At 40.1% G+C, this 25,783-nt stretch overlaps 1 protein-coding gene across 2 annotated transcripts in view; it reads left to right on the top strand.

Moving 5' to 3' along the window:
* bif (bifocal) overlaps positions 1-25,783 on the top strand; it is a 540,366-nt gene that overhangs the window by 432,940 nt on the left and 81,643 nt on the right. The gene's annotated exons all lie outside the window — the stretch shown is intronic.

Raw genomic sequence — 25,783 nt, 5'->3', positions numbered from 1 at the left:
TATTTGGCGACTACGGTACCTTACTCTTCAACTTGCACCACGTATGGGCGGCAATTTTTATATATGCCATACTTTTTAGTTGCGACCCTTACCAGCACATCCGTCTTACGTTTTTGAAATATTACCTGTGCATACACATATGTAAATATTGCTCCGGCCTCCAAATTCCAAGTATCGGGTCGCAAGTCACACACAGATTCCAAACTGGAATTGTATTTACGAGCATAAGTTCTAACAGATGGCATATAATCATTTCTCAGGGTAAAACTCGCTTCGTTGTTCCTAAATGCATTAAATAAATCGCGGATTCCGTTGAAGAGTCGCTATCCATTGAAATATTTATAATATATCCTTATATTAAAAGAAGTTATCAGATCCTCACCTAATATTAAGCGTAAGCTAGCTCAATAATTCCATATGCTATCCTACTACTACCTACTTAAGGATTATAAATGCAAAATCAAATCTATATACAATTTATTAGCATGCTAACGTATAATTACAATGAATCATATATATTCATTGGCAATAAGGAAAGGAAAATCGTAATATTTTTAAGTATCATCCTCAAAGTGCTTGGATTCCGGAATAAACATATTTGAAAAAACGTTCAAATCTTCAATACATTTGTTTACATAATTGATAATAACCAAATTATACCATATCTTCCATGATTAAATTCGTATGAGGGAACAAATAGGGATCAGAACTTTATTAAATCAAGGAGGAATGGAATATCTTTCATTTAATGTTGTTTGGAATTTTCTTTGGGGCATAAGTTAAGTTTTATTTTGGTTTCCGGTCTATTTGACCAACAATTTAAATATATACGTTTGGCTTCTTGTTTGTGACTTTCCACGTTACGAGATAAGCATTCGCATTTTTAATTATGGGTTCAAAACACCCATACAGTTATCAAAAATTCCTATCATAACCCAAATGAATAGATTAATTCAGTACATCACCATCTGTACAACATAAACCAAATACATCTAGTACGGAGTGCCATAGATTTGACGGTACGTCATTCTAATCTGCGAAAATCGTGCCATACAGTGCAAGTCATGTGCTAAAATATTTACATACTCCCAAATATTTCTTCGCTGTGCCATAGTTTCGATAAAGCAGACCGTACTTCGTGTAAGCGCTAACATGCTGACCTTCAAATACGTAAATGAGCGAGATTTCATTCTACTCCTAAAGATATATATATCGTAATACGTAACAAACACGTAACCTCACCATATCCTCTTCCGAAAGTTACAACGACACAAAAACAGCATGGATCGAAACATGCATTCAACTCAACATGGCCTATATTCATTACTTGCAGTGCTAACCCAAATCTAAATATATTACGTAACACAGGAATCCGCATTCTAATTATCTGTCCCATTCTTTAACAACGAACCGAAACATATCTCCTCATTCTACTTATAACATGCCATATTAACATTTCATTTCCTCTGTAAATATATATATATCTTCATATTTAAAATATATCATCACTCAATTCCACTAAAATAACCCCTGTGTTACGGACGCAGTATTCAATAACCTGACTATTCTTTATACACTGCAACTTCGTAATATCAAACACTTCTTTACCATATTATTATCATACTGGCCATGGTTGGTATACATATTGACCCGAATTTCTAGGTTACGTCTTATATCTCGCTTATATTTATACATCCACAACTGGTTAAACGCTTCACGGTCTATACGTATTAATTGGCACAAAACATGCATAAATACTCAGTCAGATCTAGTTACCAATAACCTTAACATTATCACATTAGCATTGCAGTTATATAGCACAAAATAGCACTTTTCATCGGCTAGTAAATCGCATTTGTATTCATATATCTTCTCATTGGCACTTGATCTCTTATATCTAGCACTCCTGTACTCCTATAAATATTTTTCATTAATTGATTTGAAATTCATTACGATGCAACTCGTAATACTTATCTCGTAATTGGATTTCTGCTGGCTCTCAGCTGGACTACGGCATCATGGAACAGGCAATCGCTGCGATCCGAAGACTACGTCATCTGCGGCTTCATCTTGGGTCTTGGCTTGAGCTAATCAGTCTTGAGCAAAACAATTCCTCTGTTTAAGCTGAGTCCATGTCACCAGTCATCATGCAATCATAAAAGAATAAATACATGGTATAGTACATAGTATGCTGGTGAAAAATAGGCAATTCAATTCCCAATACTTGTTGTTGGAAACTCGTGTTAGACGAAAATATTCATTTCTTTAACTTTATAATGTTCTCTAATTTGGCCTATTCCTTGTTCTTTCTTTTGCTTAAACAGCTATTGCCTCCCTCCTGGAAACAATAAATTTTGCCGTTATGGTACTACTTTCGGCAACGTGTAATTCAGCTGAAGCTTTCTTTCCCCGATTCTGACTTCAGATCTCACAGTGACGAATATTTCTTTCAAATATACTCCTCTTCCGTATTGTATTCTTGCAGATAGAGTCTTCTATTCCGTTAATATATCAATATTTCCGTATGTGACGTTGAGTTGATCCTTTAATAATCTTATTATAAGCCGTGCAGCTTCCCTTAAACTTGTATCTTTCATCAGTCACAAAGTAGTCAAGAATCGTTCTCTTTCAAATTTTTCCGTCCGTCATTATTTAACTCTTGAAATTCTTTTCCCTTGCGGCCGGGCGATATCGATTTATTCGATCACTACTCTGTGTACTTGCACCTGAAGTTATTGTCCGCCATCTTTGTCCACTGTATTCATTACATTGACGGCCGCTAATGTAACGTAATGGTACAGTAGAGCCCTGCATCCCAGATAAATGACCAATAAAGCTCACAGAAGGAAGAAGTGAAGGAAACTGTCTACCTGCCTTACATTCACAACATTCACAACAAGGTCCTCCGCTAACAATATAAAAACAGAGTTTGGCAACGTCACTAAAATTGCTCATAGTCTGGGTAAAACCAAGGACAGGTTGTCCTGGGGTATACGAAATTCCCTGTACTTGCGGCAAGGTTTACATGCCGGTCCATTGGTACTCGTATCAAGGAACATGAACGAAATATTCGTCTCAACCAGCCAGATAACAGTAGCTGCGCACGCTCTATCGTCGAGTCATGATGTATTAAAAAATGCTCGAGCTGTTACCCACACTAGACACTACAGGTCCAGGATTATACGGGGAAGCTGTGGAAATACGTAGAAATCCTAACATTTTCAACAGACGCACTGGCTATCAATCAACTACCTACATGGTTGCCAGCGATTAAGGATTTACGTGAGTAGTTCCCCACCACCCTTTCCCTTCACTATTGTTATTTCGTCTCGGTTATTTCCAAATTTGTACGTTCCAATTCCAGTCTTGTATCCATGTCATCTATCTATCTGTCTATATATATTATTACGAGTTTTGTCTGTACATTGCTCAGAATTTTAAAAGAATGGGATTTCTGTATCCGTCATGTCGACTGTCTGTATGTACACGCATTACGAGAAAACGGCTGAAGGCAACTGAATGAAAATAGGTATGTAAAGTCGGGGGATGAGCCACTACAATCTAGGCTATAAATCATTTTATTCACGCTGAATGAAACGGTAGTTTAGGGTAAGGCCTAAAATTTAATTCTCAAAATATTTGTACTGTATTATTAGTGGTCCTATCGATAAACGCTACGTAACTAAAGTTATACAGAAGGTATAAAATGCCCTCTGGGGCTCATTACCTCAGTTGTAACAACGCTACCGATATTGCGGTAGCCCAGCTTAATACTTCGGCTTGTGAAGTAACCATGGAGCACATGATAATTACTACTTTACCCCAGGGGGTTAATCCCCCGTCGACCTCAGTCGACGCAAGCAGGTTGTCGGATTCTGGGGAACCTGTATCGTGTGCTCTACAGGAAACGAGATTCAGAGATGAAGATACGGTGGAATCAGAAGGATATGTAATTTTGAAGGGAAAACCGGGTATCAAGATGAAGCAACAGCCGTTTATGTTTGGTACGGCGTTTATAGTAGACCGAAGCTTCTTGAGTAGTGTCATTGACTGGAAGGGTGTGAATGAGAGACTGTCATACTTGATGATGAAAATTGGCAATAAAACGTATACACTTGTCAATGCACATGCCCCCACAAATGATAAGAACAAAACAGACAAGGCAAGGACAGAGAACTTCTGGAACACACTGGATAAGGTACCTAGTAACGGAAGCAAGCAAGAGAGGTGTCACGATCTTGCTGGGGGATTTTCAGTGCACAGCTAGGCACTGAAAGGAGATTCAAAGGCCCTGTAGGGGATTACCCTGCACACAAGAGAACAAATAAGAATGGAGAAAGGCTTGCAAACTTGTGCAAAAGACACAAGATGAGAATCATGACCACACGCTACAAAGCCAAGGCGAGTAAAAAGACAACCTGGGTAAGTCCGGGCAATAGAATTGGTGAAAGGCAGATAGACCACGTAGCGATCCGAGACAAAAACCATGCAGAGATCATGAACACCAAAGTCAGGAAAAACAGCAGGATGGAGTCTGACCACTATCTTACTGAAATCAAATGTAGATGGTTACCAAACAGAACTAGGAGAAACACGAACACAAACTCACACCAGATCGACAGAGAACTGCTGAACAAAAACCAAGATCAGTACACGAAGAACCTGACAGTGGAGAGTAAATGGGAAAACTTAAAGGATAAGGTTAGAGAAGAATCCAAACGATTGGCCACTAATAACAAGAGAAGGAAGCATGAGTGGTGGACAGAAGAATGTGAAGAGGCGGTAGAGTACAGGAGGAAGATGTGGGTAAGGTGGCAGACTACCAAGAAGGAAGAGGACCTGTCAACTTTCGAGACAGCGACAAAGATGGCTGCCAAGACGATCAGGAATGCCAGAAGGAAAAGGTGGAATGAGAGGCTGGAAGAAGCTGATCATGCGTTTAAGAAAAACAAATCACGATCCTTCTTTAAGGAGATGAAGAGCAGGGTAAAGGTTTATGAGGCGAGAGAACCTTTTGTGAAAGGACAAGATGGCGAGTTGAAAATAGGAGAAAAAGATGTATGCGAGGAAATGGCAAGATATTTCAAAGATCTACTGAACACAGAAGCACCCACAGGGAGCATTACTCTACAGTATAGCAGAGACATCAACGAAGGACGAGCACCCACCAAAACAGAAGTTGTGAAGGCAATCAAGGATCTCAAGAACAACAAAGCGGCAGGTAATGATGGTATATGCGCCGAGGAGATCAAATGGGGTGGTCCTGCAATGGAAGAAAGCATGTACAGAATAATAATGGACATCTGGATAAATAAGAAGATACCTAGCGACTGGAAAGAAGCCATAATTATACCAGTACATAAGAAAGGAGACAAGAGAATACTGGATAACTACAGAGGTATCTCACTGCTAAATATTGGGTACAAGATACTCTCGAGATTATTGCTGAACAGAGTGGAAGCACAGCTTGAATCGACCATAGGAGAATACCAGGGTGGTTTCCGGAAAGGGAGAAACTGCGTAGAACAGATCTTTGGACTAAAGAGAATCATAGAACACAGACACAGGAAAGGAAAAGACACAATAGTTACATTTGTAGACTTCGCAAAAGCCTACGATTCAATAGACAGGAACACACTACTGAACATCCTACGCGACGGAGGATTGGATTCTACGAAACATGGATTGGTGGGGGAAACATTGAAGGATACAACTGCTAGAGTAAGATACCGGCGTATGTTGTCAGACAGCTTTGAAATTAAGACAGGAGTCCGACAAGGGGATGGGCTGTCGCCAATATTATTTAACCTAGTTTGGATGAAGTGGTGAAGCAGTGGAGACAGTTGAATAGAACCATGGGAATTGAAGGTGTACATATTGGATATAAGATCAAAAACAATGTCATAGTGGATTGCCTTGCCTTCGCAGATGATATGGTGTTGTTACATGAGAAGGAAGAAGAAGCAAAGTTGGCACTAGCAAATCTAGCAGAAACTGCAGCAAAGGTTGGTCTGAAAATAGCCTACAACAAGACGAAGGTACTGAATACGAAGACCGATTGGAATGTAAAAGGCCAAGTGGTAGAGAGAGTCGACAGCTTCCGGTACCTAGGTGAGAACATCACGGGTAAAGTACAAAGCAACAAAAGTACCACAGACAGAGCTCAACTGCTGCTGAAACTACGATATGCAGCCATGACTACATATGGAAAGAAGAACCTCTCGAGGAACGCCAAACTGCGACACTACATGATAACCATCAGGAATGCTGCATTATATGCAACTGAAACGCTGACATTAGGCAAGAGAGCTTGCATACAATTGGAGAAGGAGGAAAGAAAAATCTTGAGACATATATGGGGCACCAAAAAGCAAGGTGAAATTTGGGTACACAGATCAAGGCAGGAACTATATGCGAGTATGGAACCAATCTCGAGTGTGATAAGAAAGAGAAGATTAGGATTTGTTGGACATCTCATGAGGATGGATGACAGTAGGCTGACGAAGAAGATATGGAATGCAACCTGCTTAACTGGAAATAAGTGGATGAAGGAAGTCAGAGAAGATTGGGAGACTATTGGCATAAAGGAAGAATATCCACTGATGACAGTACAGGATAGGTCCAAATACAAAAAGCTCGTGGAAGGTCACAGATGGACAGACACCAGGATCCAGATTCAGATCACGGAAGCCGAGAGAAAGAGGAGGAGTGAGAGAATGAAGAAGTATTGGGAAGAAAGAAGACGTACCGAACAAGTCACTCGTGATCCTCAGGGGTCGTAACGAACCTAATAATAATAATAATAATAATAATAATAATAATAATAATAATAATAATAATAATAATACAGAATTAAATTTCCGATCATTTATATCTTAAAAACTTATACCGTACCGGCTATGATAACACAGATATTCATGAATTTGTACTTTTGTTGCTAAGTCCATATCAACGCGGAGCCACGAGAAAATAGGTTAACAGAATTTAATGACCGAGCTCGATAGCTGCAGTTGCTTAAGTGCGGCCAGTATCCAGTATTCGGGGGATAGTGGGTTCGAACCCCACTGTCGGCAGCCCTGAAGATGGTTTTCCGTGGTTTCTCATTTTCACACCAGGCAAATGCCGGGGCAGTACCTTAATTAAGGCCACGGCCGCTTCCTTCCACTTCCTAGGCCTTTTCCATCCCATCGTCGCCATAAGACATATCTGTGTCGGTGCGACGTAAAGCAAATAGCATTTTTTTTTAAAAAAAACTTGGTTTCCTTTTTGTTTTTCTGATGATATAACACTCTTCTCTCACAGAAAAAGTTCTGGGACGTCCCGTATGCGGTAGAAGTTCAATCCTATCTTCCTCCCGGAATCGTGTGATAATATCAGCGACTGTACTTTTCTTCATTTGTAACATTTCAGCAATTTGACGACAACTTTTACCTTTAGCATGGTGAAAAATTACTAGCTGCCGCTGTTCGATTGTGCTTTCTCTTCCTCTGCGGCCCATTTTCCCTTAAGCTGTACACAGTACTCTGACTCACTGAATGTTTACGTTCATATTATCCATGGCTGTTCTACACACGACCTCTGCACGCCAACTGACTTGTGTCCGAATAATTTTGTTGAAGCACGTTAACTGCGTTCTGAGGTTCCAGCGTCACTGGTTCTCTCCTGTTTTCTAAAAGTACACATTTCAACGCCGTGTTGAATCTGTCAAACTGGATTATATCGGGAACTAGTTTGCATGTACAATATTTTCTCTGAAACATAGGGCCAGTGTGTAGCAAAGGCTATAATTAACGTGTCCGCATAGTTATGTGAGTCACTGTATACTCCGTCCACGGAGTTTGCGAAGTGCCAGTGTGAAAACTTGTCGTCCGCTCATAGAAGGGTGCAGGCTGCCTGGTCCAATGAGGCACGAGGCCATGGAAGGAGTAGCGTGGGAAGGAGGCGCAAGGTACAATCTTGGCTTGGCCTAACTTCCCAGATTTGGTGAGTACAGTGGACAGTTACAACTCTGCCTATGAGTAGCCGTGGCCTTTCTAAGAATATGAAGTGTCGAGCGACTGGCATCCTTGCTGTTCCAATTCGAATGACATTTCCTACGCAACTGGGGCTCGGAAGTACATTACGGTCGACCTTGCAGGTAGCGCAAGAGGGTAATGTTTTGATGTCATTCTGTGGATTTGTGAAACCCTTTTATAGAAGCTAGTTGAATGACATTCTCTCTCCACTTTTCTCTGAGAACGAGGAACATTACACACAGGCAGAATTATAACTTATGCACTGTATGTACGGTAGTTGTTCAGTTGCTTGGCTTCGCGCATTGTATTCGCTCCTTTCCTCTGTGTGACTGATGTGTGCGAACCTATTTCGCACTCTGTGGACGGAGTTTCACCTAGACGTGCTGGCATTGACTCAGATGCTGATAGGTCTCCACGGGTATCAGGGGCCGTGTTGTCTGCAGTGCTTCCCCCACAGCTGTTGAAGTGCGCATGGCGGAGGAGGCAGACAGCGAACACGACGATCGAGGTGATCTCACAGATGTTCTGTTGGATTGATACCGGGGCTGTTTGGTAAACAGGAAGAACTTCGAAAGTCTTCATCGCGTTCTTCAGCCAGTTGCGGGCACTTCTAGTCGCGTAGCAAGGTTCATTATTTGCTGGTAGATCCCATTCTCCCGAGAAAAGACATTCATCATGTACGGGTGGTCGTGATCGCCGAGAAGGGATTCATAACCACATCGCTCAAGAGTGCCTTCCACACGGATGATGGGACCTAGAGAATACCACGAGAACATTTTCCCCACCGCCTTCGTTCAGCATTGGTTGAAGGATGTTGGTTCTCCGACGTTTCTAGCCGGATACGTTGATGTCCATCTGTTGTATGCAGTTAAAAACGTGACTTGTCGGAGAAGGCTACCTGTCGCCAATCAGCAGTGGTCCAGTCGCCATACTGTCGAGCAAATTCCAGTCGTTTTCGATAACGCACCTTTGTTACCATGGGTGCAGTCACCCTCCATCTACTCCCAAGTCCCATTAGCAGAAGGGTTCGCTGAGCTGTCACTGTAGAAACGTCGACGGTTATTCCCAATGATGCCATTCTTCTACTCGCGATGCACCTTTAACATAGAGCCGCGTGAACAGTCGCTGTTTCCGAAATGCTGTCTCCGTCGCCCCCCCCCCCCTTCCTCTCCACTGGCCCGAAGGCCGATGATTATCCCTTTCTCCAACTCGGTTAAATAGCTTCCCCTGCCCATGACAGCAGGAAGTGCAATGTGTACAGCCAGCCTGTCGGTCGCATCATATACAATCTTCACCAGCCCACGTCACAGGGCCATACGTCATGGGCTACGCGCTGCAGATGGCACTTAGCAGGTGGTAATAATAATAATAATAATAATAATAATAATAATAATAATAATAATGTCCGATTGTGCATTTCTCAATTACTAAAAATAACTAAAATCCTTTGTGGAATAAATCAGCACTGGTGATTCTTTATAAATGATCGCACTCTTCAACAATGAAAACACTTGCCTAGTATTGGCCTACTGATCAGAAAAGTACTCCTATGGTTGTTAGTATATTTGGTTGTCCAAACCAAACCAAACCCCACGGCACTTAACGCCCGAAGGCCTGCAGATTATGAGGGGCCGTGTGGTCAGCACGTCGCATCCTCTCGGCCGTTATTCTGGGCTTTCGAGACCGGGGCCGCCATCTCACCGACAGATAGCTCCTCAATTCTAATCACGTAGGCTGAGTGGACCTCGAACCAGCCCTCAGGTCGAGAGAAAAATCCCTGACCTGGCCGGGAATCGAACCCGGGGTCTCCGGACGAGAGGCAGGCACGCACGCTATCCCTACACCTTTTATACGTCCTCCTCGTAACCATAATCTACAAATAGACCACGCGGTGATTCTAAAACAAAACTCATTTTACAATATTGGTTGTACTCCAGGATGATTTCCCTGCTGTCCGACCGAATGTTTCCTGGATATTTCCAGAGTCCGCATACAGTAGCTTTTCGGAATCCACAGTACAGTACGGTGCTGGAACCATTTCTTTCCCCTTTCCTGTGCCCGTAATGTTTCTCATTTGATGCCATTTCTTACATGATGTATTTTCATTCTGGAGTAATGAATTTACCTAATTGCGTCATTCTGTATGAATATAAATTTTCACTCAGCTTAATACAGAATTGATGTAAAACATACCCTTACAATTGATTATAGTAAATACTTACTGTATATATTACGTATTCCATTTCAGTACTGTATCCTGGATTTCTCTAATGTCTTATCTAGTCTTTGAAACTTGGCATTGACTAAAGCTATGTACTCCTAATTTCCTTAAGCAGTTCGTAACGTGGTCGGTATTATCGTCAGCCCCTGAATACATACACATTCTTTACATATTACCTGGGCCTATGCGTTCCCCGAAATTTCCTCCGTTTTTCTGAAAGTTCTATTTATGTGAAAATACTTCATGGCACATGCAATAACTAGAATTGGCACTGTGTGTGTAAAATCATATAGCATTCAACGAAAAGCATAAATTAATTTATAGCGTAGTTAAGGGTTTAGTTTGAATATCTGTTCCCAGTCTACAGTGAAGAGGACTTGAAGCTGGAGAACATATGTATTTTCTTTTGTTGTGAATAGGAATGCAGGTTAGTAAGGAAGAATACTGCTAATTTTATATACGATTATTAATATATGATCGAGAGGGCCCAATGACCTAGCTGTTAGACTCCTTTAAACAACAAACATATATAATTGAGACATAATATTAGCAGGTGAACAATTAATAAATGTGAAATCCCTTACCACATTCACAACACCAATAATAATAATAATAATAATAATAATAATAATAATAATAATAATATATTCATTCATAGGTGATTGTGTCCTCTCACTTGCCTACTAATCTAGCATAGCACCAATATTGCTTTAAATATATATATTTGTTCTGAGTACACGAAATTTAGAAAACATACCACCTCATCGGCAAAGATCCAGGATCCCCACCGAAGCTAATTTCTGATTACGGCCCTCGGATGTGCCTCAGTGATCAGCCAATGCTTAAACATTCACTTTGCAACTGTTAATCCTATACCAGTACAGGCATCAATTGAGAGTTTTATATTCCTGCCATCGTCTACGTACGCTTTTGTGACCCATCGAACACTCATTTCCTCATCGAATCGTTTGAGTGTTCCCTGAGCAGATTGCGTGTAATATTGTATTTCTCCAGAAAATCATCATCGAATTTCCGCCCGACTTGCTGGAGCGGAAAATCGATGATACAGAAAATAATGTTCTATTGATAACCACATCTTGATGTATTTGATGTTTTTTAATAATTGTTGGTCAAGTGCTATATATGGTCAGCCTTGCTATATGGTGTGGAAACATGGACTCTCAAGAACATATCAGTGAAACGCTTCGAAGCGTTTGAAATGTGGATCCACCGTAGGATTCTCAGGATTTCGTGGGTTGCACGACTAACGAACCAAGAAGTACTCAGAAGGACAAGAGCAAGTCGGGAACTCGTTCAAACATTAAAACATCCTTAGAAATGACCGTTAACTCATCTTACAGCGGATTGTACTAGGCAAAATACAGGGTCGAAGAGGTGTCGGGAGGAGGCGAACATCATGGCTTGGAAACATCAAAGCATGAACTGGAACACACAGTGTTGAAAGACTTTTTTCCCAGCAAGAGATCGTACTGCATAATTTGCTTTACGTCGCACCGATATAGATAGGTCTTATGGTGACGATGGGATAGGAAAGAGCTAGGAAGGAAGCGGCCGTGCCCTTAATTAAGGTACAGCCCCAGCATTTCCCTGATGTGATAATGGGGAAATCAGGGAAAAACCATCTTCAGGGCTACCGACAGTAGGGCTCGAACCGACTATCTCCCGAATACTGTGCCCTGACAGCAATCCCTGTGACCATTTTGTAAATTTTAATCCTGTATCTCAGTGTTGGGTTAAGCCGCGGCGAAGCAATGCAGTCGGAGATCCATGAAGGCTCCACTCAAGGGACGTGCAAGTCCGACGAGTTGGGTCACAGGTTAATTAAGTGGACTGTTATCATCGTGGTTTTTAACGTAGAATGTAATCACCATTTTCTGCCTAAATTACGTGAATATTCCATAATAGAGTATTAAGAGATCGAGAATATTGGCATATTCGACGAGATACATTGTTCAACATTTAATCTTATCCTAAATTAAATAACTATCCTAATGTTCCTACACTACTTTAAATGAGAACTTCGTAAAATGTTTTATTTATGGAAGGATCTCCCGTTTAATGATTTTAAAATAACTTCAAATGCATCAACTACATTAAGAGCAAATTATTGGCAACACAAACGGATATGGAAGGAAAATATTATGTTAAATTCATACAAACACTTAACTTCATGCTCTTGTTACAAATAAATACAACATCGTCAATCGAAACAAAAGAGACAAAGTGTCCCTCTGCTGAAGGCTTACAGTGAAAGATCAGTTATCAATCTCGCATTTTTCTAAAATGAATCACTGGGAATAGTAGAATCATCCACTTCAGAAATGCTATCTTCTACCCAAATATCTCATAGTATTCCGTCATTTCTCTTTTAAAAATCACCGCATTATATGTCGGTATCTGTCTATCTAGCAACTTGAAAATTACCGTTATTCTAACTTCATAAAAATCATCATAAATGCAACAGAAATGTTCGAAAGACACAGGATCGTAATATAATGTAACATCCATCAAAATCATGCATTTAAAAGACAGACTCGATCTTCTCGTACGTCCATCGGTGACCGCACCTAAATAAAAGACATCAAGAGACATTGCAACGTCTACAATAACCTTATCTAACTACGTTGATTCTGCGCCTCCGGATACCACTGCGACGTTTGACCTGGAATACTACATTAGCACTAGGCGTCAACTCAACTGATCTACAAAATCCAACTAGCAAAGAAATGATTTACTTACCATAGAAGATCATATTTCCTTTACGACATGACCTCAATATCTTTACGTTACCGATTATCTTGCGAAGATCCTAAACATCCCTTTAATAACGTGCGCTCTGGTCAATCTTGTATTTTAAATAGGATAAATGAGACGACCAACTACTAGTGTTCGTGAGTGCAACATCCTATAACATTATTCTAAAATACGGCCTCGTACCTAAATAAATTATTCATCACGACAACATCAAAATTCACGCATGACCAACATGATTCCTACCGTCAATACCATCATCAGGACCTTCACATAACATCATCATAAAATTCGCAATCCTAATGACACGTCTATAATCATCACATCACTATCCACGTAAATATTTTCAAAGATCCTACCGTAACTAACACCTTATTACATCGCACAACTCGTCATGCACAGCGAATTCACAATACTAAAGAACAATCTATTCAGGCAATTACGTAAAATTACTAAATACGTTGCCGCATTAACTCTATGTCACCACAATAGTATCACACTTCTATTATCAAACACTGTATTTCCGCACAAGCACATAACATTTTGAAGACCACAGAAACGCGCGTCGCAAAATACCGAGCTCCTCCGAGGTATTCTGAGCTACAAGTTAAAATTAACGTTCAGTACCATAACACCATTACGTTACCAATAACATCCATGTCGAAAAATCTTTCGTAAAACCTTGCTAGCAAACATTAAAGAAATCTTACATAACCATCGCATATAATCACAACGTAGTCTGGCTCACCACACTAGACGTAACGATCATAAGTATTACAACGCAATATCCAACAAATAACGGTCGCTTTCAAGTTAAAATTGTTCATGTCAAATCGACATTAAAATGAATACTACTCTACATCTACAATAAGCAATTACGTGGCGGAATATATAAGATATTCAAGTACTCATCCTGGGTTGTTGTTCCACGACGGTGTCACCTTCCGAGTTCAGCTCTCACTCAATAACATTATCAAGTATTGTCCATCACATTTCTGGTCAGATCCTTTGAGGTCCCTCTATTTAGTTGTTCATGTTGATACGTGCACTCATTACGTCTGAATGATTAATTGCTGACGGTTCCATTTTACCTGAAACTCAGAGATATCAATTAGAACAAAGCTATACACCTTAATACAATTTTTACAGTTCAAATGATACACTTGCCTTTTTCATTCAATAACAAGATATCTTGTTTTACAATATTATATGTTTATAATATGCCAATATCTCTCTAATATCTCCTTTCAATACAATCTTTTCCCTATGAATTCTTGCTTCCGATCTTTCTGAGATGAAGATTGAGAGTGTGTCAACTTCTTCAGAGACAAAACAGATTCTACTACAACATAATAATTGCAGACGGTTTGCTTTTCAGAATTCTTCTCAGCTTCTAGCTCCCATATGTTCTTGACAATTGGAAACATTTGACACATAATGTAAGACGATCTCGTACAAATCAGCTGTACTAGCAAAGGAACTTATTTAATAATTGCCGTCTCGTATTTAGGTTAGTAATCGACAGTTTCTTTTCTTCATCTCGATCGTTGGATCGTGCGAGACTAGATGTACAAGGTATGGCCCTCTCATATGAATTTATTGTTTACATATTTCATGGCCCTCAGTAACATTCTGTCACAGATATTCTGCCGTTCATGCATTTCGGAAACTTTACTAGAGGAATGCGTATTATTCATTTAATCCTGCCCTACGTCTCACGACGTTTAACTGTCTACAACATTTCCGAGATACCACGGGGTTTAGAGCTGGTTATCAATCCACTGATATCTTCAATTCAGCGATGCCGTTCACGTAATTAGACAAATCAACTGCTATCTAATTCATCTGGAGGTGTGATAACCGGACATAAGATTTCATTGACATCATTTCTCGACATAAACTTCCAATGTGTTCACCAATCTCATCCTGACATACATTGGAAGGTTATAATACTGGATACTGGTCGCGCTTAAGCGACTGGAACTGTCGAGATCGGTATTGATTATTCTCCTTCATCCATTCGTATTTCTAGACTCCTACTTAGTAAGGTACTAAAGCCCTCCATTTTTATTTTTCCATCATTTTTCTTGGATCATAGTGCTGCTGTCTACGAATCTTTTTCGATGCTTTCCACTAACAGAGAACCTCCATCTCAGTCGAGGTCGTCCTCTAATTCTTGCCAGAAATCGTTCTTCTCGAAGGCTTACCTCCGAATTTTATCGTTTCGCATTTGCCTCACATGTCCAAACCATCTCAGTTTTGCTCTGTCAGTCCTTTCTTGCCAATACGTTCTCCTGCCCCTTTTCAGTGTCTTTCAATTTCGTATTCTCTCTCGTCTGGTATTTTCTTGTGTGACCCTTATTCTTTTGCTGTTCTAAGTTACAGAGTATTAATGGGCCATTGGCATTTGCTTTGTATGTACGGTAAATACTATGTCCAACTTTATCTCGTGCCGTGTAATCTCTCAGCATTTAAAATGAATTGTATCTGGTCTAGTGAAAGTATGACACAGCTCAACGTATAACCAGTTTCGGAACTTACTAGAGCAAGGACACGTAATGAGATATGATCTAAGTATTCTGTGTTATCATATAGTTTAAAAAATATGTTTCGTACAAGCCTTGATTCCATGGTTTATTAATTTGACGTATCAGTAGGCCAAGGACATTTTCATATAATTTTAAGGAAACAAATCTCCCGACCTGAAATTTGTTTATATATATTGTAACCGGAACGCCCGTACTTTAATTCAGCGGAAAGCATGGGTTGACGCCAGGGCGTGTACGGTCCATGCTCGGAAAATCGGAGGGAGAAGAGTAGTCGAATAAGTTCCTATTAAGTTGAACTTTGCGTTTATTATATCACCTTTTACGAGCAGTAAGGGTTTAGAAAGTCAAGGCAGGGGTAAGGAGAGACGCTGTCCTTCGGCGTCGGTGATGTCCCACGTTGTCGTACACCTTCCCCATCACCATGGAACTCCTCAGCACCATGGCACTACGTTATCCCACGGCGGTTGACGGCCCTTAAAGTTCCATTGAGAGCCTAACCCGGGAGTCTGACGTCTGATGATGTCAGCGTGGAATTGTTAATTGAGAATTTATTCCACTGAAATCCCATGAAGGGAGTAAAGAAGTGTGAGGACTTCGCACAGAATGTCATTAGGATCTGATACGACACTTCTCTACCGCACTGCAACGAAGATTATTACAAGATACTGTTCGTATAATCTACAAGTTGCACAGATAATAAGGTTCAACGCAAATAATACGTTAGTCATTCGATGCACTTTATCGAAGAAATTCAAATTAATTCAGTATCACAGTTTATGATGAAAAGAAAGATTAGCACAGCCCTTTTCCATTATTCCGTCGCCGAGAGCGTTCACTGCATTCGTAAGAATAAAAAAATAAAATAAAATAAATCATTTCATTTAATTTCTGGGTTGAACCGTGTTGTGCTTGTCTGCACATCACGTACAGTTTGCCGACGTTTCGAATACATTGCAGTATTCTTTGTCAAGGCGACTGAAATACCCCTACTCGATCCGAGGTAATCAGAGACACAACTATGGAAGCAGGAAGCGAGCTTATTTTCGCTATAAGAGAGACAAAAAAGGATCAATGGATTGAAATAATAGAAAGTTTGTATCTGAAAATAGAGCCTTCTGAGACGCCTAAGAAATGATCCGACTAATACCAGCGTATATCATAATACGACTGACAATCAAAGAGCACATTCACTGCTGGACGGGAAGGACCCACACATTCAGAAAACCAAAACTGCAAAGAAGTTCATCCAGCATGGAAGAATTAGAGAAAGCTAACAAGCAGACTAAAATAGGAAAATAAGCCGGTTTGGATGGCTTACGAACCGAGCAAATTAAACACTTTGGCTTAACAACAAAGTGGATTCTCCAACTCTTCAGCAGTTGCATGAACAGATGTCAAACTTCAAAGATATAGCGGAGCGCCGAGTGATTGCTTTACTGAAACCTGGCAATTCCCCTATGGATGGAGGCAATTCCCACAGTGTACCCTGCCTGTTGAAAGAGGCGACTAAAAGGGGCTCCAGAGACTATTAACTTGGGAGTCTGGATTGGCGATCACCGGGTCCTTAGCTGAGTCCTGGCATTGTTTCACTTAATTGTGCCAGGCTCCTAACGTTCATCTACTCTATCCGACTTCCTTTGGTCAACTCTTGTTCTTTTCCGACTCTGACGATATAAGAGCATTCGAGGTCTAGGGAGTCGTTAATATCCACGCCCTTCGTGGCCTTCGCCTTTCTTTACCTAAAACCTTAATTTTTCGAAGTGTGGACCCTTTCCATTTTTTCCCTTTGATTAGTGTCAATACAGGATAGTTGCCTAGTTGTACTTTCTCTTGTAACAGTAATCACCATCACCTCCACAATGTTAGTTGAAAAACAACTTATTACTCTCCACAATGTTAGTTGAAAAACAACTTACTACTATCAGAGAAGTGTGATGAAATTCAATTGTTTTAAGACATTAAGAGCATGGACTTCCAGACGAATGAAAGATAGTGTGCTTCCTTCAGTTTAAAGTGGGCGAATCCTCGCATATGGCCCATCTTTCAGTTCTTCTAATGTATGCAAGCTGTTGAGGGTATGTTTCGTAAGCCAGTAATATTGTGGTAAGTTTTAAATGTATTTTTTACCGCTTGGTAGTCTAATTCAGTGACTTAAGTTTCGGCTTTATTCAAAGTCATCCTCAGCCTACAAACACAGTAGAAAAACATGCTAAGTTGTTACATTAGTACAGACTCTGTATATATTATGTCCAACAGTGCCGGTCGGCAGACTGTTAAGTCGAGGGATTGGGGGGGGGGGTACTTTATACTTTCTCACACACCTCTTTCTTGACAACTTTGACAGAAAAGAGAAGAGCAAATTGAGATCTTAAGACTGCCCTCATCAGCTGTTTTTGCCATTTGGATATAAAGTGATGTTTACATTTAAATGATACCATCACTGAGGATCTGATGTGATAATTACCTAGCCTATATAAGGAAACACTTCAGTGTTTGACTCCTAGACCTTTCCTATCCCATCGTCGACATAAGACCTATCTGTGTCGGTGCGACGTAAAGCCACTGGCAACCCACGAAAAATTCCAGGATTATCGGTTGAATTGGTTTCATTGTGTCCTCGCAGTGCGAACTCAGATTTTCCACAAAACTTAATGCAGTCAATCAGTTTACTGAGTATGTAACTGTTTTTCGATACGTCCTCATTGAACTGTTTAATTTTCAACCTATACGCATTATCTAACTGGCACCTGATGTCTACCTTACCAAGCCTCGCGAAGTGAATACTATTGTTTATATGTTTTTTACTAGATTTATGTTCCTTTTAACTCATTCAAGAGTTTTAGGTCCGTAACACCAGTTAATGTCCACGCGAGATCACGAGAATTCGTAGCCAAACCCGTGTAGAAAACAACGCATTTCTTACCTCACATCCCCACAGCCAGTCTGCATGCTTGTGCGATTTACTTTTGCAAGGATTCTGAACCTGTGTAACATAAATCTGGTTGCGGAGGTCCCAGCCTTTTCAGTTCTAATCTGTCATAAGAAAGATGTCCGCTCTTGAAAATAGCATCCACAGAATTCATTTAAAAAAACAGGAATAATTAATCACCCTAAAATGTAAGTATTGTCAGAATAAGTATGAAAATTAAAAAAGGAAAGACATTTAATATTTAAGCACTATGAGCACAACTCACCAGTTTCAACTCTAGAGCATATTATTATTATTATTATTATTATTATTATTATTATTATTATTATTGTTCCGAGTTTTCTGTGGAACAGCAGAGGTGAAATAAGGTGCCGGGGTAAATGGGTCTAACTACAAAGCCGAGATATGAATTAAAATTTCATTAAAGGTTATATTTTCGAAAATAGCAAAACTTAACATGTCGTGACCTACCTGTCCTGAGAGACGTTCTCGTAGGTTGGTCACCAGGCCGTTGGATGTTGAAGTATTACCTGTCCTGCCGAGCGGAATGTAGGGAGGTAATTTGTAGGTATGACTCGTCCCGCAACTCCCGAAATAAAAGATGAAATTATTTCCCTGTCCTTTATTACTGAGGACAACTAAAACTACTATGTACAGTATATTTACAAGTCTGAATGTAATGATCTATAGAGAGAGCGAGCTTGTTCCACGCGCCTACTGTTCTACTACGCGTCTATCTTAATCTTGCCCTACGGCACTTGGGCTATGCCCGAACAGATTCTCGTCCTGACAAGTACGAACTACTGGCTGGAAGAAGGCCCCGCGCTATCTTGGCCAGGGATTATATCTCCGCTTCTGAACTCAAAGTTCTATCCCTACCTCCTACCAAGGGGTTGGGTCTTACAGGCAATACCAAACTGTTCATCCAGTCCGTGGCGCCTTCAAGCAGCTATTCTCAAAAGTTGTCACAGTAAGTGCTGCTACCTAGGCACTACTGTCTTCTGTCTTACTTTGTCCTCATCTTTCCTTGTTTCCTAAGTGCATCTGTACTGACCCTGACTGGCCTTGCACTCGGCTTTGTTCCTTTGTCGGTTATCGGGCGGGCCGCCTGGCCCGCTGGCATACTAGCTCTGTTTGTCGATACACAGTAAATACCTTGTTGTGATCAACAAGTCCCCGCTCTTAGTCAACACTTGTGTAAGCGCACTTCGCAAACTCTCTCCACTACATGTAACTTCTTGAAATATTTCCCTTTTCTTACAGTAACTAAATCTGACTATAATTATTATTCAATTACCTTAATGCTACAAGGTGTCTCCTGTCTTTGATCATCATTCTAACACTAATTAATCTCCTCTGACACCTTGAGCTCAAGACTCGGCTGCGAACCCCGGCTGCCTTCCACCTGGCAGTCCGCCGGTTCGAGTCCGTGGGAGGTCGGTACACGACAAACAATTTTCACATATAATCTCAGTTTAACAAATAACAAGTCAACAAAACCGACAATCTGGTACAAGACCAGGAAAAGCCAAGATACAGAACAATTCTGGGCTTACACCCCTCGCTTTACAATTCCCTTGAGCTCATAGCTCAAATATACCAAGCACAAGACCTTCAAGGGCAGAAAACCCCTTCATTTAAGGAGCACTTACTCCTAATTACAATATCAAGCCTCCTAGAGGCACTTTTCCAACACTAAAAAAAAAAGAGCTGACACGCTCTCAGTTTTTCAAGCCTCTTCAAGGCCATGCCATACTTTACAATCACATGCCATCAAGGCACAAATTACACCACTGAAACGGGGGTATCTTGTACCCAATCTACTGGGCCTTAGCAGAAAAAGAACAGGTTAAGTGAATGGCCCGCTATACCAAAGGAATGGAGACGAGTACTTGCACTCCTAAATACACGTTTTAAAACCTAAAAGGCACTAGGCCGATGAAACAGGGGCTATTCCCAAACTATGGAGGTGACTCGTATAATGAATAAATTTAACACATTAAGGAAGAGTAGAAAATCAGGTACCAAAACGTAGTCACCTCAAATCAAAATGAAGGGGAACTCGAGAGGGTAAAGCACTCTCTATCCCCGATTTACAGTTAAAGATATATGAAGTTTTTACATAGGCCGGCACAAATTTACATTTTTAGAAAGGTAGGTTACATTGTAAAAGTTTCGGACCTTTCCCGCGGGTTAAACTGCTGAGCTAGCAAGAAATAAAGATGTTAAGCGGCCATTACCTTACTAAAGAACTGCTGCCTGAAGAAAGAGCTGCTTCCCGCCTCCTGCTACACGTCCATACACTAAGTTAAATGTTGATGAAATGGCCGAGAGACAAGAAAATCAGCAGTTTTTATACCCCCGGGGAAGGTTCGAGACCTTTCATGAATAATTAAGACACACCCACAGACGTTTATTGGGTAGCGTACAGTTACACATCAAAATCAAAGAAGAAAGACACGATTGGTCAAAAATTAATTACAGAAATTCTGGATTGGCTAAGTTCAAAACTGGCGGAAGGAAAGATTAATATTGCCCACCCACAAATGAAAGAACGAAATTTAGTAAGGACAAAAACTTATGAGTACAAAATTTCTTCAAATAAATCTCCTTCACTTCGCACCAGGGTGCATGATCATAGTTTTTTAGTGGAGACATCTATGAGAGAATGTCCACATTTCTTGATAAATAGTAAACAAAAACAAGTCGAAATTCACACAGTGACATCTTCAGAGGAAAATTTTAAGTAGGTCCAGTTTAAAGTTCACTGTTTCTCCTGTACAGGAGTACTTTAAGGCGGAAAATTCGAATGTGCGGCGTAGAGGTGTACCCCCGGTACAATTATTGTTATTATTATTATTATCATCATCAATAAACACAGATAAAGAAATCGCGAGGATATCACTACAAACGGTTCCAAATCACAGTCGCACCGGTAAATTAACACACACTACTTTCAAAGTTTAATAGAGTGCAGAATAATCACCACGAAGCACGAACATAAAGGAAGATTAGAAACAGAGTACAAGTACGGACCAGTAACACCGCACTTCTGCGAAAACGAACTCGCTCATTGCTGCCAACCCTTACGAAACGCGGGATGCAAGCAAGAAGCCTATGTTACTTCACCTTTGCAATTTGAATCGACATTCATGGTCGCAAATGATACATTTCACTATCATTCATTATTGTTTTTCGTCTTCAAACATAGTTAAAATAAGGCAAACAATATCATGAAAGTCATTAATATCATAATATGAGCTTAAATCCTCTTCCCGCACCCTTCGTCCCTCGGAAACCGTCCAACGGCGTGCTTCCCCCTTACATCTCTCTCCCCTCACAAGCACTATATCCCGTTATATCCTGGGACGGAAACTCGGGAGTTCGTGCCTTACCTTCGACCTGAAAACATTTACTAGCGAACTGCGCGCTAAAAGTCACTCACATAGGTTTTATGTTGCCTAACAGTCTTCCTTATTGATGGGAATTTACAGTTTTACGATGAAATAGAATTTTCTTAGCGTTATTCATGTCCAGTGTTTGACTCAAATGTCGAGAGAAAAGAAACCCTTTTGGTTCTCTAGGGAGGAAAATAAACGTACTGTATCTTCTGTTGAATGAAAGTTTAACATCAACTCAAGGTATTGACAAAGGAACGTCGGGCAGAGGAAGTTGTTTATTTATACATGTTTCTTAGTTAGGTTTGACACACTTCAGTATTATTTTTAAAGAATAATCCTGCATTTGTAGAAGAGTTTCCAATTTTTCAGAAACTGGATCGTAGTATGGTAGAACTGTCCACTTTTCTTCTCATGATGGGGTGTTCTCTGAAATAATATATAATTTATTCTATTTTTGAGTTACTAATTTGTCAGTGAGTTTCTTTTTTGTAGCCGCTGTTCACTGCAATTTCTTTAATAATCTGGATTTCTTTATAGAAATCTGACTGTTTTGGGGGTACAGAAAAACTTCCATGAATCATGGATGGAATGTAGCTAACTTTGAAGTGGTAACGAATTATATGGAATTATTCTATCCGTAGAAGTGGGTTTCCTCCAGATCAGAGTTGCTGAGATGGGCGCCCGTTGAGGCTATCCTGGTGCGGCCGTGCTTGCTTCTCTGATGCGGGCAGCTTACGGACCAAGTTTACGTTACAGTCAAGTGAGAGAACGAACCCATTAGGTACGAGACAGGAGCAGTGACGTTCGATTGTGTCTACGAAGTTCTCTTCACACAGTTAAGGGAATTGGTGATTGGAGTACAGTATTTTTTAAAATACTCTATAATCCCAAGAAAAAACAGACCTTTTGAAAATATTTGGATTTGATCTATACTGCCCTCGATATTAATAAACATCGTTTTATTTCGCTATATTTACACATTCAAAGAAAACTGAGACGTTATAAGTTTCGTGCTACAATGTATAAATATACAGAGTTGAAACATGCATGCTGCGATTTACACTTTCTTGAATGGGAATTATAGAATGTCCACCAAGAAAAGTAAAAGTCGTATTGTTCATTCAGTAAAACGTAATATATTTACATATTTAATGTGTTGGTGAATGCTTTATTTTGCAGTGTTGTAATGTTCATGTTAATTTCCCTGTTTATTGAGTGTCTGAAAATAGTATTTAAATTTATCATCAGACATCCATTGATAGTAGCTAGCCTCTAAACAGCGAGTGAGTTCCATCACTAGTGAAGACACAGATATTTACTGTCCAAGTACAACACTGTAAATGCAGTAAAAGGTAGATATACCGTATGTCTTCAAATAAATAATCTAGTGCTCTTCCCGGTAAACATGATTGGATTGTTGTGTATATCAGGTCATTTAAACTCGAGCAACAACAAGCCGCAGCTTATTCGCTTTACTCCTTATTGTGTTATTAATGCTTCTGAAGCATACATCTCTTAAAATATAATAGTGGAAATTTTGATTCATTGCGTAGAGTACACACATATTTTGAGGTACGGTAAACTATTCATTGTATCTGGTCATTATACATAAAAAGAACAGATAAGACTTGTTTCTTTCTGTCCACTAAGATAAAAAAAACAGCACTGTTCTCATAATACTCAAATGAACTTTCACCGTTTATTGATCTCCATAGCCTATGACGTAACCACAACGTAGCTATCACTGAAGCGCACGCACTGATCGTTCGCTCGCCCACTCACAATGTGTGTGGCCGCGGGACGTAAAGACCGGCATGAGCACCTCTGCTGTAGATGCTAAAGGTGTGGATATTTTGAGAGTGGTCAATAGTTAAATCAAGAAAAAATAATTTGAAATTGATTTCAGTTTCAACTGCAAGAAAGAGTAAAAGGAATTTAGGAACTGGAGTGTTATGTCATCAACGAAAAAAAAGAAAAAAAAATCTTTAACGAGATGGTCTGCTGACGAAAGAAGGTTTCTCTCAAAATTATCCATAAATATATCTCGGCAAGTGGAGGCGTCAGTGGATTTTCGCACGGAAAGACTGTTACATTATTTATAGCATTGTTCATTAATGTAAACACATTATGTTTACAGTTGAAACGGAAGCCGCTCTTCACTTTTTCCATGAAAGGTATCTGGCAAGGAAACTGTCGATAGTCATATCGAAACAGACAATGGAATTTCGCAGAGAGGCAGAGGACAACAACAAAGCAATGTACAGAAATTTAGCTGCCATTTTGAGCTGTTAGGTCCTGAAATCGATATTAAAAAAATACTAATAATATTGCACGCGTTAGCATATAGCTATAGGTCATTCCATGTTAAGAAAACAGTATTGCTCTTACGATAATAAGGTTGCCATATCGAACAGCTCTGCTTAACAGCACCACGGGAAAACGGCGACATATGTGTTGGTGAAATGCGGTACTTAAGTTCAAAATATAAGGAGGAAGAAACTAAGTTGCAAATTTTTAAAAATCGAATGTACAGGGTTTTTAATGGGGGTGGGGGTGGGGGGCTTATTTAGGTTTTTACAGCAACATGGGTAAAGTATTGCACATACAAAACTCAGTATTGAAGTTCAAGGCAAACTGGAAGAAAATAGACAACAGATAATTTTTATAGGCTCGGGGTGGGGGATGCAGTTAATTGGATTTAATAAATCTGACCAGGCGTTCCCGGGTACTGATGTGCCGTCATATCGCCCCACCAAAAGAATGTAACTAATGTGCTTGTGAAAAAGTGGTAAAAATGTGGCAAAAAATAAAATACGAATTTCTGTATCAGTACAGGTCATGCCGTGATATATCGTTGGACACCACAGCATCAAAATGTTTAGTAACAACTGCTGTACAAGAATATTAGAAATCACACACAAATAACTCGATGACTTCTCTTCGACAGTGATAAGCTGCCGGCGATTCACAGCGTAAAAGATTACGCGTTGCATATACCAGAGCAACTCAGAAGGAAAATGAAGGACGGCATTGTACCTCCCTCCCTGCTAATATATTTATTAAATAGAGAATGTTAAGTAGTTATTTTAATAACTCACGGGCAGAAACATGCCTCATCAATTTTCTTTCTTTCATAATCTATCTATATAAAACGCTAACGTGTATGTTTCACAAAACTCAAAGCTCTTAAACCAGAGGGAATTATAAGGTCCGGTTTGTACCAAAATCTTCCAAATCGTCTCAATAGTACAGGAAAAACCCTGCATTTCTTGAAAAGTCAACCGAAGTATATTAATTTATTAATTAATACTGTCACCCAGTTTGTTTTGCTATCACTACCATGGAAACCACGGAGATGATGTGCACTCTACTTTCCATTCCCGCCTTGCGTAGGTCACGTGATTTATCTCAAGCAAGCAAGTAAGTCGTATATAGAGGATTCGATCCCGGGATCCCGATTGTCGGGATCCCGGACCACGACCGCTTTTCAATCCCGTAGATTTCGGGATCCCGGGATTTTCGGGATTGACATCATTTTAAAAAATTTGTAAAATAGACTGCGTGAAGCGAAACTCTCAGTGCGTTATTTATGCGTCTTTTCGGTGTGTAAATGCCTGTTCTCGTTTAGCGCATGAGTTCATCCCCTATGTGCGTGAAAGTCTGACCACAATGCGTGCATTAGTACATTATCTCTCCCGTGTGAGTGAGATGAATGAATGCCTTCTTGAAATTTAGCGTTAAAAAGTCTCTTATAGCTTTGAATAATCCAGTGCAGTTGGAAGAGTCCGATTTCGAGCTCATCGATGAAATCATTAAAGTCTTGGCTCCAGTCAAATTAACTGTAGAAGCACTCTGTCGCACTGATGTGAATTTATGCACAACTGGTGCTGCCCTTA

Source organism: Anabrus simplex, chromosome 1, assembly GCF_040414725.1.
Source record: "Anabrus simplex isolate iqAnaSimp1 chromosome 1, ASM4041472v1, whole genome shotgun sequence".
In the NCBI taxonomy this organism is placed as follows: Eukaryota; Metazoa; Arthropoda; class Insecta; order Orthoptera; family Tettigoniidae; genus Anabrus; species Anabrus simplex.
The sequence above is the reverse complement of the archived record's forward strand: the minus strand, read 5'-3'. Positions and strand labels throughout refer to the sequence as shown.